Consider the following 12,739-nt stretch of genomic DNA (forward strand, 5'->3'; position numbering starts at 1 on the left):
TATCCAATAGATACTAATTTCAAATGGTAAAAGAATTGATTTAACAATTTACTTTTCGATCGTGTTTTTAAAATCATTAGTTTTATTGTCTCTACCAATAACTCTTGTTATTCTCATTCTCTCTCCTTTATAATCTTAAATATTTGGTTTGACTACAGCTCCAATTTGGTATTGCCTTTAGGATCGGGGTTGTATATGATTTATTGTGATGCTTCGCGTGTTAGTCTTGGGTGTGTGTTGATGAAGGATGGTAGGGTGATTGCCTATGAGAATAACTATCTGCTAAGTAATTCGAAGTTGGAAGCTATTGTGTAAGCGCTCAAGATTTGGAGGCATTGTTTATATGGTGTGTCTTGTGAGGTTTATACTTTCATCAAAGTATCAGCACTTATTTAAACAAATGTATTTGAATCTGAGGCTGCAAAGGTGGTTGGAGCTATTGAAGGATTACAATATCACTATTTTTACCATCTAGGTAAGGCTAATATGGTAGCAGATGCCTTGAGTAGAAAAACGAAGAGTACGGGGAGTTTGGAATTCATTCCAGCTATGGAGAGACCTTTAGCTATGGATGTTCAGGCATTGGCCTATAGATTGATGAGATTGGTCATTTTTGAGCTGAGTAGAGTCCTTGCTTGTGTTGTTTCACAATCATCCTTGTTTGAGCGGATTAAGGCTTGCTAGTATGATGATCCCCATTTGCTTCTCCTTAGGGACATGGTGGGTCGAGGGGGTTCTAAGGAGGTGACTATTAGTGATGATGGTGTATTATGACTGCAGGGTCGGGTTTGTGTTCCTAATGTCGATGGCTTGAGAGAGTTAATTTTTAGGAGGCTCATTGTTCACGGTATTCTATTCATCCAGGTGCTACAAAGATGTATCGTGATTTGAAACAACATTATTGGTGGAGAGGTATGAAGAAGGACATTGTTGGGCTTGTTTCACAGTGTTCGAGTTTTGAACAGGTCAAGTATGAGCATCAGAAACTGGGTAGGTTGCATCAGAAAATTATTATATCATAGTGGAAGTGGGAGCACGTTACTATATACTATGTGGTAGGGTTGGCACGGACTTTGAGGAAGTTTGATTCCATTTGGGTCATCATTGATCAGTTGACCAAGTAGGCACATTTTACTTTGGTTATGACTTCCTATAATTCAGAGAAATTGGCTCAGATCTACATTAGAGAGATTGTTCGCTTGCATGGTATATCTGCTTCTATCAAATAAGACCATGCCACTCAGTTTACATCACACTTTTGGAGAGTTGTTCAGTGCGAGCTGGGCATGCAGGTTGAGTTGAGTATTGCATTTAACCCTCAGACGGACGGGCAGTTCGAGCAGGACTATTAAGATCTTGGAGGATATGTTGAGAGCCTGTGATATTGATTTCGGAGGCTGGTGAGATCAATTTCTACCATTAGCGGAGTTTGCATACAACAAAAGTTATCAGTCTAGTATCGAGATGGCTCTGTATGACGATTTATATGGGAGGCGATGTCGTTCTCTGGTTGGTTGGTTTGAGCCCGACGAGGCTAGGTTGTTGGGCACAGATTTGGCTCGTGATGCTCTGGAGAAGGTGAAGTTGATTTAAGAGAGGCTTCGTACAGGGCAGTCCATGCAGAAGAGTTATGCTGATAGGAAGGCTCGTGATATGGCTTTCATGGTGGGTGAGAATGTTCTTCTTAGAGCTTTGCCTATGAAAGGCGTGATGAGATTTGGGAAGATAGGAAAGTTAAGTCCTCTATATATTGGTCCATTTGAGGTCTTGGAGAGAGTTGATGAGGTTGGTTATAGACTTTCTTTGCCACCCAGATTTTCGGGAGTTCATCTGATGTTTCATGTTTCTATGCTTTGGAAGTATTATGAGGATCAATCACATGTGTTGGATTTTAGTTCAATTTAGTTGGATGGGAATTTGGCTTATAAAAAGTTCAAGTGGCCATTTCGGATAGGTAGGTTTGGAAGCTGAATGTCGAAAGATTTTGCAACAATGAAGGTTCAGTAGAGAGGTCAGTCAGTCGAGGAAGTGATTTGGGATACCAAGCATGATATGATGAGCAAATATCCTCACCTTTTTGGCATTTCAGGTATGATTCTAAACCCATTCGAGGATGAAAGTTTATTTAATAAGGGGAGAATGTAATGACTCGGACAATTGTGTTGTATTTGAGACTCGTTCCCCTATTTGATATTTCTCATATATATATATATTTGATATTTGATGATTTGAGGGGATGGTTGGTTTGGTTCCAGGAAGGTTTTGGAGTGAATTGAACGATTTAGTTCCATTATTGGAACCTTAAGTTTAAGAGTTGACCAACGTTTGATTTTTATGTAAATGACCTCAGAATGGTGATTTGATGGTTCCAATAGGTTAGTATGGAGATTTTGTACTTATGTGTATGTTCGGATTTGGATTTGAATGTCAGTAGGATATTTTCGAAAGTTGGCAATTTTAAGGTTTGGAGATTTTCTAAGTTTGACTAGAAGTTAATTTTAGTGATATCTGTTCGGGTTGTTGTTCTAGAACTTGGAATATGTTTTTTTTGCTATTTGGAACTTCTGTGCAATGTTTGGAAATAATCATAATTGGTTAGGCTGGAATCGGATGCTTGGTTTGATGTTTAAAGGTTCTTGAACTTAAGATAAGTTTAACTTGTATTTTGATCTTCGATTCATTGATGTGATGTCATCGTATATTATTGGGGATACTGGATATGTCCAAGTAGTGTTTATGGACTTGTTGGTATGATTGGACAGGTCCTGAGTGGCTCGGGTAAGTTTCGGACCACCCAGTGCATTCTTAGTGTTGCAAATTTTTGCTGGTGTCTAGTGTTCATCACATTCATAAGTGTGGCCTTGCGTTCGTGATGAAGGATTTGGTGATAGGCAGGTTTTGTTCTTCGTTTTTGTGCCTGGGGGTCATATTCATGAAAAGGGAGCTGGGAGCTGGAGGTTTTTCCTTCGCGTTCGCGAAGGCCTGGTCGCGATCACGTAGAGGGGGCAAACTTGGTCATCGCGTTCACGAGAGAGGTTCCGCGAACGCTAAGGGTTATTTTTGGACATCAGCTTTTTGTTCTTCGTGAACGCGAGGCAAATGTCGCGTTCGTGAAGTGTACCCCTGGACAGATGTTACGACCCAATATCCACCTAATCGTGATGACACCTAACCCAACCTTCTAGGTAAGCCAACAATTATTACACAATTCTAATAAAGATCATAAGTAATTAATAAATAAAATAGCTGAATTTCTATCAAATATTCCAAAGATTGGTAGGACAAGTCATGAGCCACTAATATTTAAATTTATAAAGCTTGTACGAAAATAAATACAATATCCGTTTGGAATATACATAAACAGAGTAAGAATCTAAAACTATCAAGGATAAATGGTAGCTATATCCGGAAAAGCAGGTACATCTTCAATGCCAGCTCTCGTCATCTACTGCATCTCAGCTCAAAGATCTGCACGCAAGGTGCAAAAATGTAGTATGAGTGCAATCAACCCTATGTACTCAGAAAGTATCATAACTATCCTTGGCGAGGTAATAGCAGCAAGAATTATTAATGATACTTGCTAATAACATGTTCAATTCATAATTCTCACAAGTACACAACAATAATATTTTCAAGTCATAAATCTTAGCTAAGTCACCTTGGTTCCCCAAGATAACATAACATGCTATGTTTAGTTAACACATCCTACATTTAGAGACAATGTGCATCCCATATCAGTAAATCATCAAACTTACATATAGAGGAGATATGCGTGGAATAAACAAGTTCAATCATACGGGTTTACATATGGAGAAGATATGTATCGTGTCTCATCTCATCAAATAAGATAACATAAGGGAAGATAAGCGCAAAGGCATGTATACACCCCAGAGCTAGCAAATAGAAAAGAGAGGCAGCAAAATTATATATACATCCAAGAAAATTACAAGTAGAGAAGAAATGCAATAACCAAAACAAACACTAGCCAGTTTTCCTCAGAAATACAATAACTGAACCAAACCACTGATCAACTTTTCTCATATCGTGTGTACACAATCAAGAGAGAAACATGAGAGGGTGACCCTAGGGGGATGATTCCTTATCCACATGCTGCACGGACAACTCACGTGCCATAAATATCAACTGCACAATGTATTCATGTGCTAATAATCACAACCGCACGGCGTATGCACATGCTAATAAACACAACCGCACGGAGTATTCACATGCTAATAATCACAACCGCACAGCGTATTCACGTGCTAATAAAAACAATTGCACGGCCAATTCACGTTCCAATAATCATAACAGCACGGCCAATTCACGTGCTACCAGTCCCATCCATATCATACAGAAAACAGATATACAAGAATACATGTACATGAACAAGGGATGTAAAATTTCATACTCATGGACTAGTATAAGTGACATGCTAAAGTGTACGCATGTGCGTAGTGTGCTACCATAGCTCAAATTCGGCAATCACATCGAGAAAGTAGCAATTATCAAATTCAATCAGGAGATTAACTTTTATGTAACCTCAAACATGGTTCAATTGGCTAACCAAGGGGTACAAACATAAGAAACATAACAGCATGAAGCTTAATAATCAGTTCAAGGTCTATCATAGCCTAAGCACTACCCTGAGCATGAATAACTCCCCGGTGCATGCATATGGGCTCAACCCCTCACATGTGTGCCACTCATAGCACGTAGCCATCACTAATAACTCTGGCAACTAGTTACTCAACCAAGTTTAGGCAAGATACTTACCTCACACAAGCCAAATCAATGCTCTAAAAATTCCTTCCCGTGTGAATCGGCCTCCGAACTACTCTAATCTAGCCAAAAGCAACCCAAAAATATCAAATAATGCCATATGAATCAAACCCAAACGATAAAGGTCGAATCTTTAATCAAATACTCAAAGTCAACCAAAACGTCAACCTAGGCCCGCAACCCGGAACTCAACAAAACTCACAAATCCCGAATACCCATAATCTACCAAGTCCCAATCCCAATTCGCAATTTCAAGTAAGATGTTCAAATAAATTTATCTATACTACTATATTAAAAGTACGAAACTCCTATCAAAATGTTGTTCGTCATTTTTATCCTTAGTAGGTGTGTTCAAAGTTGGATATAATTGTAATTGTAATTAGTATTAAATTTTTATTTTTGGCAAAAACCAAAAGCTGCCGACTATTTATGTAACTTGTATTTAGGTTTAGGAGTCTTTAGTTTTCTCTTTCTTTAGGATAGGATCCTTTATTGTGTGGCTTTTTTCTGTTTAGGATTCTTTAGTTTTTTTAAGACTTTTACGTGTATCGTTTTTTTATGCGGGTAGGCATCCATAAGTTTCAGTTAGTGCTGCAAATCGCATAAATTGCAAATTGAAGCAAACAAGTTAGTAATATTTCATTAAAGAATAATGGTCGCAGAAATTTTGTTTTCGTGATTGCACAAACTTGATTAATTTTGATATGTGGTTCTTCTTTAACTATGCTCGACGGTATTTTAATATTATATTATTCTTTTATGTTGTAAATTGCATAAATTGTAGATGGATGCAAACAGGTTTATATTTCATTAAAGAATAATGAGCGCAGAAGATTCTTATCGTAATTGCAGAAGCTTGGTTAATTTTGATATGCAGTTATTCTTTAATTATGTTTAATGGTTTTTAATATTATATTATTCTTTTATGCTGGTCTTTAATCCAATTTGATTAATCAACAGAGTTTTGAAAAATTTATTGCAATGGAGGAAGCTACAACAATGACTTGCTAACAAAGCAAATAAAGGTAGAAAGAAGCAAGAAGTTGATATTGTCTTTATGCAAATCTATCCGAACGATTTCAAACTTTTGGTATGATCCTGAACTTAATTCAAACTTTTGGTAGGATCTTGAACTACTTTGAGGCATTGATGATGGATATATATATAAAATTTCAAAGTAGATTTCATTTACCACTGTTATTAGCCGGGATAATTACTATGCTTTCACTTGACAAGAGACAAAAGAAAATTGATAAAAAACTAAAGAAGGAAAGAAACTTGATAATGCTATTGAGAGTTGTTGATAATTGAATTACTCAATCATCAATTACATGATAATTCTGAGCTCATATTTAGAAGATGAAATTTTCTATTATTCTAATAAACTCATATCTACAATGATTATGATTATGAATTCATATTGAGCACTTAACTATTTTACATTTTGTTCTTATTTGAAAATTTGTATAACTCACAAAACGAGTATTCTAGCTGAAATATTAGGCGAAAATTAATAACTTGAATCGAATAAATGAACGGTTACTCATAGATTTGCAATTAGCACAATTAAAAAGTGAGTCTTTTAATCTTTAGTGATTTGAAAATGAACACTTTCGTCCTATAACTCCTGAAAATGGATAAGTAACAATGTATATGTTCTAAGATAAAGTGTGTTCTTGATTTTTTCTTTAGATCTAATTTGTCAAGGAGTAAGTAACTAATATTTTTGTTCTTTGGATAAACCCTCAAAATTTGACCTTCTCTAAATATCCTTAATGATTTGATCTTCTGAAAATTGCCATGTAACATTGTGAATTATAAGACACTAATGACATTTTAGATATGTTATACATCATTAGTTTATATATCAAAACTTTCTTCTACCAACTAACGAACTTTTTCCGATAATAAATAAACTTTCGATTGTATAAGGTTAAGTTCTTGGAAACTTAAAAATTCACAATTAACTTCAAAATTTTAAATATTAGTTTATCTAAAATTTACGAAGACTTCGGTGTTTCAACACCAAGTTAGCTTTTTGTGATGCCTGAAATAGTTCATTTTATATAGGAAAAGCAAAAATAGTCCTAAATTTTACCACTTATTTTTGTATAATTTTCTTTCTTTGTGAAAAATTAGCTGAAAAAAGATAAATCATCTTCCCTTTGAGGTTTGTTTGGTCATGAAACATTATTTGGCAAAAATTTATTATCTTCATGGATTTTCTTATTTTATACTTAGTAATTGAGATGCATTTTTTATGCAAACTGATGATGCTAAATATTTCTTCTACTTTTCTAACAGGTTGATGGGTTGGGTGAGTAGCTTTAGTTGTGTAACGACCCGATCGGTCGATTTGAGCTCTAGCGCGTTGTTCGGTGGTTTGAGACCTTAAGTAGCTTCACTTCATGTTTTATGACTTGTACGCGTAGTCGGAATCGAATTTCGGGAAGTTCGGAGTTGATTCGGATGTAAAATTCTAATTTCGGAAGCTTTAAGTTGGAAGAGTTGACTAAGGTTTGACTTTTGAGCAAATGATCTCGGAATAAAGATTTGAAGGTTCCAATAGGTTCGTATGATGATTTCGGACTTGGGCGTATGTTCGGGTTGAGTATCGGGTGGTTCAGAAGTATTTCAGCGCTTATTGTGGAAAGTTGACATTTTTGAAAGTTTAAGAATTTCTTATGTTTGGTTTAGGGTGGACTTTGGTGTTCTCGATGTCCGTTCTGGATTCCGAGCCTTGGAATAGATTCATATCATGATTTGTGACTTGCACGCAAAATTTGGTATCGTTCCGGGATGTTTCAGTATAATTCGGACGCATTCGGCGAAGTTTTGATGTTTAAAATTTTTAAGGAAGGTTTCGATCATCGATCCATAGTTTTGATGTTGTTTGGCATAATTTGAGGCTTCGACTAAGTCCGTGTCATGTTTTGGGATGCATTGGTATGTTTGGATGGGGTCCCGGGGGTCTCGGGTTTGATTCGGAGTGAAATCGGAGTGAGAATTTGGCCTTGTGCAATTTTTGGTAGCAGCACATCTGGTGTAACCGCACCTATGAGGTTTTGGCCGCAGGTGCGGAGCCGCAGAAGCGGCCAAGAGGGTCGCAAAATCGGTTTTGGGCAAGCTGGGCAGTGGCCGCAGGTGTGAGACTATTTCCGTATGTGCGATGGCGCAGATGCGGCTTCCTGGAGTGCAGAAACAGAGTGGAGTGCAGAAGCGAGGAAAATTGTCGCACCTGCGATGAGGCAGGTGCGAAGGGGCGGCCTCCAGTGCTTTCTGCAGAAGCATATTTGTTGGCCCAGAAACGGCCATTGGCTTCGCAGATGTGAAGATCGCCTGGGCAGAATGTATATGTTAGCCAAATCGGGTTTTGGCTCATTTCACCTCTGCTCTCTCATTGGAGCCGGCCTTGGGGGCAATTTCGGAGTGTCATTTTTGCCATCTTTCATGAGGTAAGTGATTCCTACCGTTGTGAGTTAAATATATGATTTACATGTGGATTTAAAAATGAAACACTGTAGTAATTATGGAATTTTTGAAGAAACCTAGAAATTGGTAACTTTGAATTTTGACCACGATTTTGGAAATGGAATTAAGAATAAATTATGTATTTGAGTTCGTAATGTTATGTGTAATGTTTAACTTCGAAAAATTTTAGAATCCGAGCACGGGGGTCCGAGGGTTAACTTTTCGAGCGGAGTTGAGAATTGTTATGAATTGATTAATTATGGGCAGTAGAGTATATATTTATGGATTTGCACATTAATTGACTAGTTTATGAGAGACGGGCATCGGTTTGAGGTGTCTGAGTAGCATTGGAGTCGGTTATGGAACTTCAGAGTGAGGTAACTCTTCCTGTCTAACTCAGTAAGGGGAAAACTACCCCTAGATGATGTATTTTATATGTGCTTCTTGTTGCGGAGGCTACGTACATTCAAGTTGACGAGAGTCCGTACGTAGCTAGATTCATGTTATGTCCGGTAGACTTAGGTTCCCGCCATGCTATAACTGTACTATTTGAGTTATCCCTTGCCTATTAAATTCCTTTATTTTACGTTATGACTTATGACTAGACTTGCTATAGTAGAGATTTGACGAGCTTCATGATTAGCCGCGGAATAATTGTGCCCCTTTTACGAATTTCTCCCGCGCTATGAGTTTTCATCTAAAGGTTTTCCTTAAAATTTATAACTCACACGTTTATTCGTGAGTGGGGTCAAGGACCCGTTAAAGCTTCTTATTCTAATGGGATCGGGTCGTTCGCCTCTGCAAGATTATGTACCACACTCTCATGGGAGCGGGTCATTCACCTCGATAGTATAATAGATGCATATATGGTTCGTGTCGTTTGAACCTCGGCAGTGCACACATTATGATGGGATCAGGTCATACTCCTCGGCATTTCTATAAAATACTCTTATAGAATCATGCGTAATATTTGTCCAGAAGCCCGTATATCTATGAGTTTTTCCTGATTTGAATTGTGGCGACCTATCTGGTGAGTTCCATTATATATATATATACTCCGGTTGAGGAGGTAACTGCGAATTGAGAGCTTGAGTTTATTATTGAGAGGGGGGTTATACCCAGTAATTATACTTGTTTAGTTCGTTTTTTTACTCTGCCTCACGTCTGTTTACTTCCTACTGTATTTTATTTATTGGACCACTAGTAATATCGATATCGACCCCCTCGTCACTACTTCCCTGGGGTTAGGCTAGATACTTACTGGGTACACATTGATTTACGTATTTATGCTACACTTGCTTCACTTATTGTGCAGGTATATATATGTTTTTGGTAGTCCGCTGGGTGCAGAGGCGAGGCTATTGCAGGGACTTTACGGTGAGCTGCACTCGATGTTACGACCCGCAGCATACAGAGTCTCCATCGAAGTTATTTATATTCTCCTGTCTAACTTGTATTCCCGATGGATGTTGTATTTTTATTGTACTCCTTAGTAGATGCTCATGCACTTATGACACCGGGTTTTGGGGGTTCCTACTGGTTGTTCATTATTGTAGTTCACGTAAATATCATCATTTTACCCTGTAAATTCTATTTTATACTATTTAATTAATGGAAATTATGATTTCAAAATTAATAAAAGTTAGTAATTAAGTTGTTCAATCACGTTGGCTTGCCTGACGGCGGCGTTAGGCGCCATCACGATCTATAGTGGATTTTGGGTCGTGACAGCTGGATATTAGAGCGTTAGGTTCACTTAGGTCTCACGAGTCATGAGCAAGTCTAGTAGAGTCTTGCGGATTGGTACGGAGACATCTATACTTATCTTCGAGAGGCTACAGGGCTGTTAGGAGCACTTCCCTTCTTGATTTCCTCATCGTGCGATTTGATTCCTTTGAGGCTTATGCCTTTATTTCCTTCCTACTAAATCTCATGTGACGTGAAGCGCTTGTTATCAATTGGGCATCGAGGAGTTGTAGTGGTACTGCAGATGTAGTGCAAGATGTTTTCCCCTGCGTATTCGGGCAAGCTATTATCATCGCCTTGCGAAAGGATGTTCTGTCATTTCAGCTCAGTAGTTGTATTTCTGATGGTTTTGAGGCTATGCACAGATTGCTATGATGTTCGTGCGTTGTTATCACATAGTATTGATGTAATGGCAGGGTGCTCGTTTATGTGTCGAGGAAGTGAATGATTTTAAAGTAGGATTTCTCGGTGCATGACTTAGAGGTTCGGCATTTAATTCCAGCGGAGGAAAGGCAATTAAACAATGGATGTTCAGGCCTTGGTGATGGAGTAACGAGACTAAATATTTTTGAGCGTTGTGGAATTCTCATTTGTGATGTGGTGTCGTCGTCCTTGTTTGGACGCATTAAGGTTCGTCAGTGTTATGGTCTTCTTCAATTTGCCTTCGGGGCAGGGTGTTGTTAAATAGTGCCTGAGGAGCGGGTGTCAGAGATGGCGATGTGTAGCAGTTTTGGAAATCGAATTGGTATTTCTAATGTTGATGGATCAAGAAAGATGATATGCGAGGAGGTTTAGAGTTGGTAGCAATTTATTAGTTCGGGGGCTACAGGTATGGATTTTGATTTGAGGCAGCAATCGGGCAGCGAAGAATGAGGAAGGACATGTGGGAGGTGTCTTGCAGTGGTTGAATTACTAGTATGTCAAAGTATGAAGAGCAGAGGTCGAGGAGTTTCTTAAAGGAGGTGGTTTAACCGAAGTGGAAGTGGCAGAGTAGCATATAGATTCAATGGCAGGAAAGCCACTTGCCTTGAGAAAGTTTAGGGCGATTTGGGAATCGTAATAGAAGGTGATCTGGTCTATGGATTTTATTTGGGATGGTGGCTACTGTACCGAGGAAGATTGAATATGGCAAAGAGGAGTCTGCTTGAAATGAAGAGGGGTGTGAAAACTTGATTATCAATTTGGATGCAACATGACTTTGAGTTTGAAATGTATTGTCAGACTTTTAGTTGATGACTACGGGGAATGGACCGACTGTTACAGCTAGTGGACGAGTGTGGGCTTCGAAGGGTTTATTGATTTCGTAGTAGTTGTACCCAGTGCAGCGCCATTGGAAGATGTCGGTATGGAATTCCATAGGTGGGTTATCTCCTGTGAGTAGGTTAGTGGTTGCGTGATTTTGATGATGTTTCTACGAAAAGGTCTACTTACTACCCGGCAGAAGGTCGAATATGCGATAGTGACTGATAATTTGGAATGCTCATGAAGAGTTTAACAAGGGACTACGAGAAGTTTGGCGAGTTGATGGTGAGAGATCCTGGTAGCAAAGAAGGAGGAATCTTTGTGGGTTCTACATTATGTGATGGTAGCTTAAAGCTAAGTGGGGGAGCCCACCGTCTACGATTGGATCGCGTGGTTGTCTGCTTGTGCGGTTTTTAGTTATCAGTGCATTGGTAGATTATTTATGACTAAGAAAAGAAAACATCAGGGGTAATTCGAGCAAAGAACTTTATAACGTGTGCTATATTTTGCCTTATCGATTCATGTGCAGGTTCTGGAAAGACTCAGAGTTTATGCTTCTTGTAGATGTGATGTACAAGGTGTCATGTCCCAACCTCGGGGAGCGTGACCGGCGCTCAACCGAATGAACCTGGTTGAGCAATCCTATTAAACCTTTCCTAACCGACTCATTCATAATCCAAAAAGGGAACGCATCACTATTTGTTACATAGGGGAGAGATCCGTTATATAAATATATAAATATTGCTAGTTCATTTTTCCTTATATACATTATGTCATAGTTAAGTTTCCAAAAGCACATACGGTTTACAATTTAGTGGAAAAGAGATTCAAAATACAACTTAATCCAATGACCACCCCGACATCCATACATGACCCGCATAAACGTCTACGGAGCCTCTAAAGGTACAAAAGACCAACATGACAATACCGACAACAAGGCCCCGGCTATACCTCAAAATGTGAAAACTCGTACAAAAGAAGAACTACATGACCCCTGGAAGAGATGGGGCTCACCAAGACTGATGTGAGGAGAGAAAGAGAGCACCACTATCTGCGATCGGCGCTATCTGTGATGGAACCACCTACATCCATTCAAAGATGTAGCGCCCCCGACAAAAGGGACGTTAGCACTGTCGAATAGTACTAGTATGTAAGGAAAAATACCAATCTTAGTAGAATGAACAGTGAAACAAAGAGAAGACAGTTATAATAATCAAAAGTGCTTCACAAGATACAAAGGAACACCAAGTAAGGATCACATACTTTCCGAGTTAATCTTTCCGTCTTTTTAGGTTAATAATCTTTAGTGCCAAGTGCCACAACTCACAATGCCACCGTGATTTTACATGGAATCCGGTCTCGGCCCGACCGGCTAAGCCATCTCAGGTGAGACATATCCATAATGTAAATCAATAATTCCAACACAAATGCCACCATGTGTACAGCATGGCGTCCGATCTCGGCCCGATCGGCTAAGCCATCTCACTTGAGACATAGCCCC

This window comes from Nicotiana tomentosiformis, chromosome 6, assembly GCF_000390325.3.
Source record: "Nicotiana tomentosiformis chromosome 6, ASM39032v3, whole genome shotgun sequence".
Classification (NCBI taxonomy): Eukaryota; Viridiplantae; Streptophyta; class Magnoliopsida; order Solanales; family Solanaceae; genus Nicotiana; species Nicotiana tomentosiformis.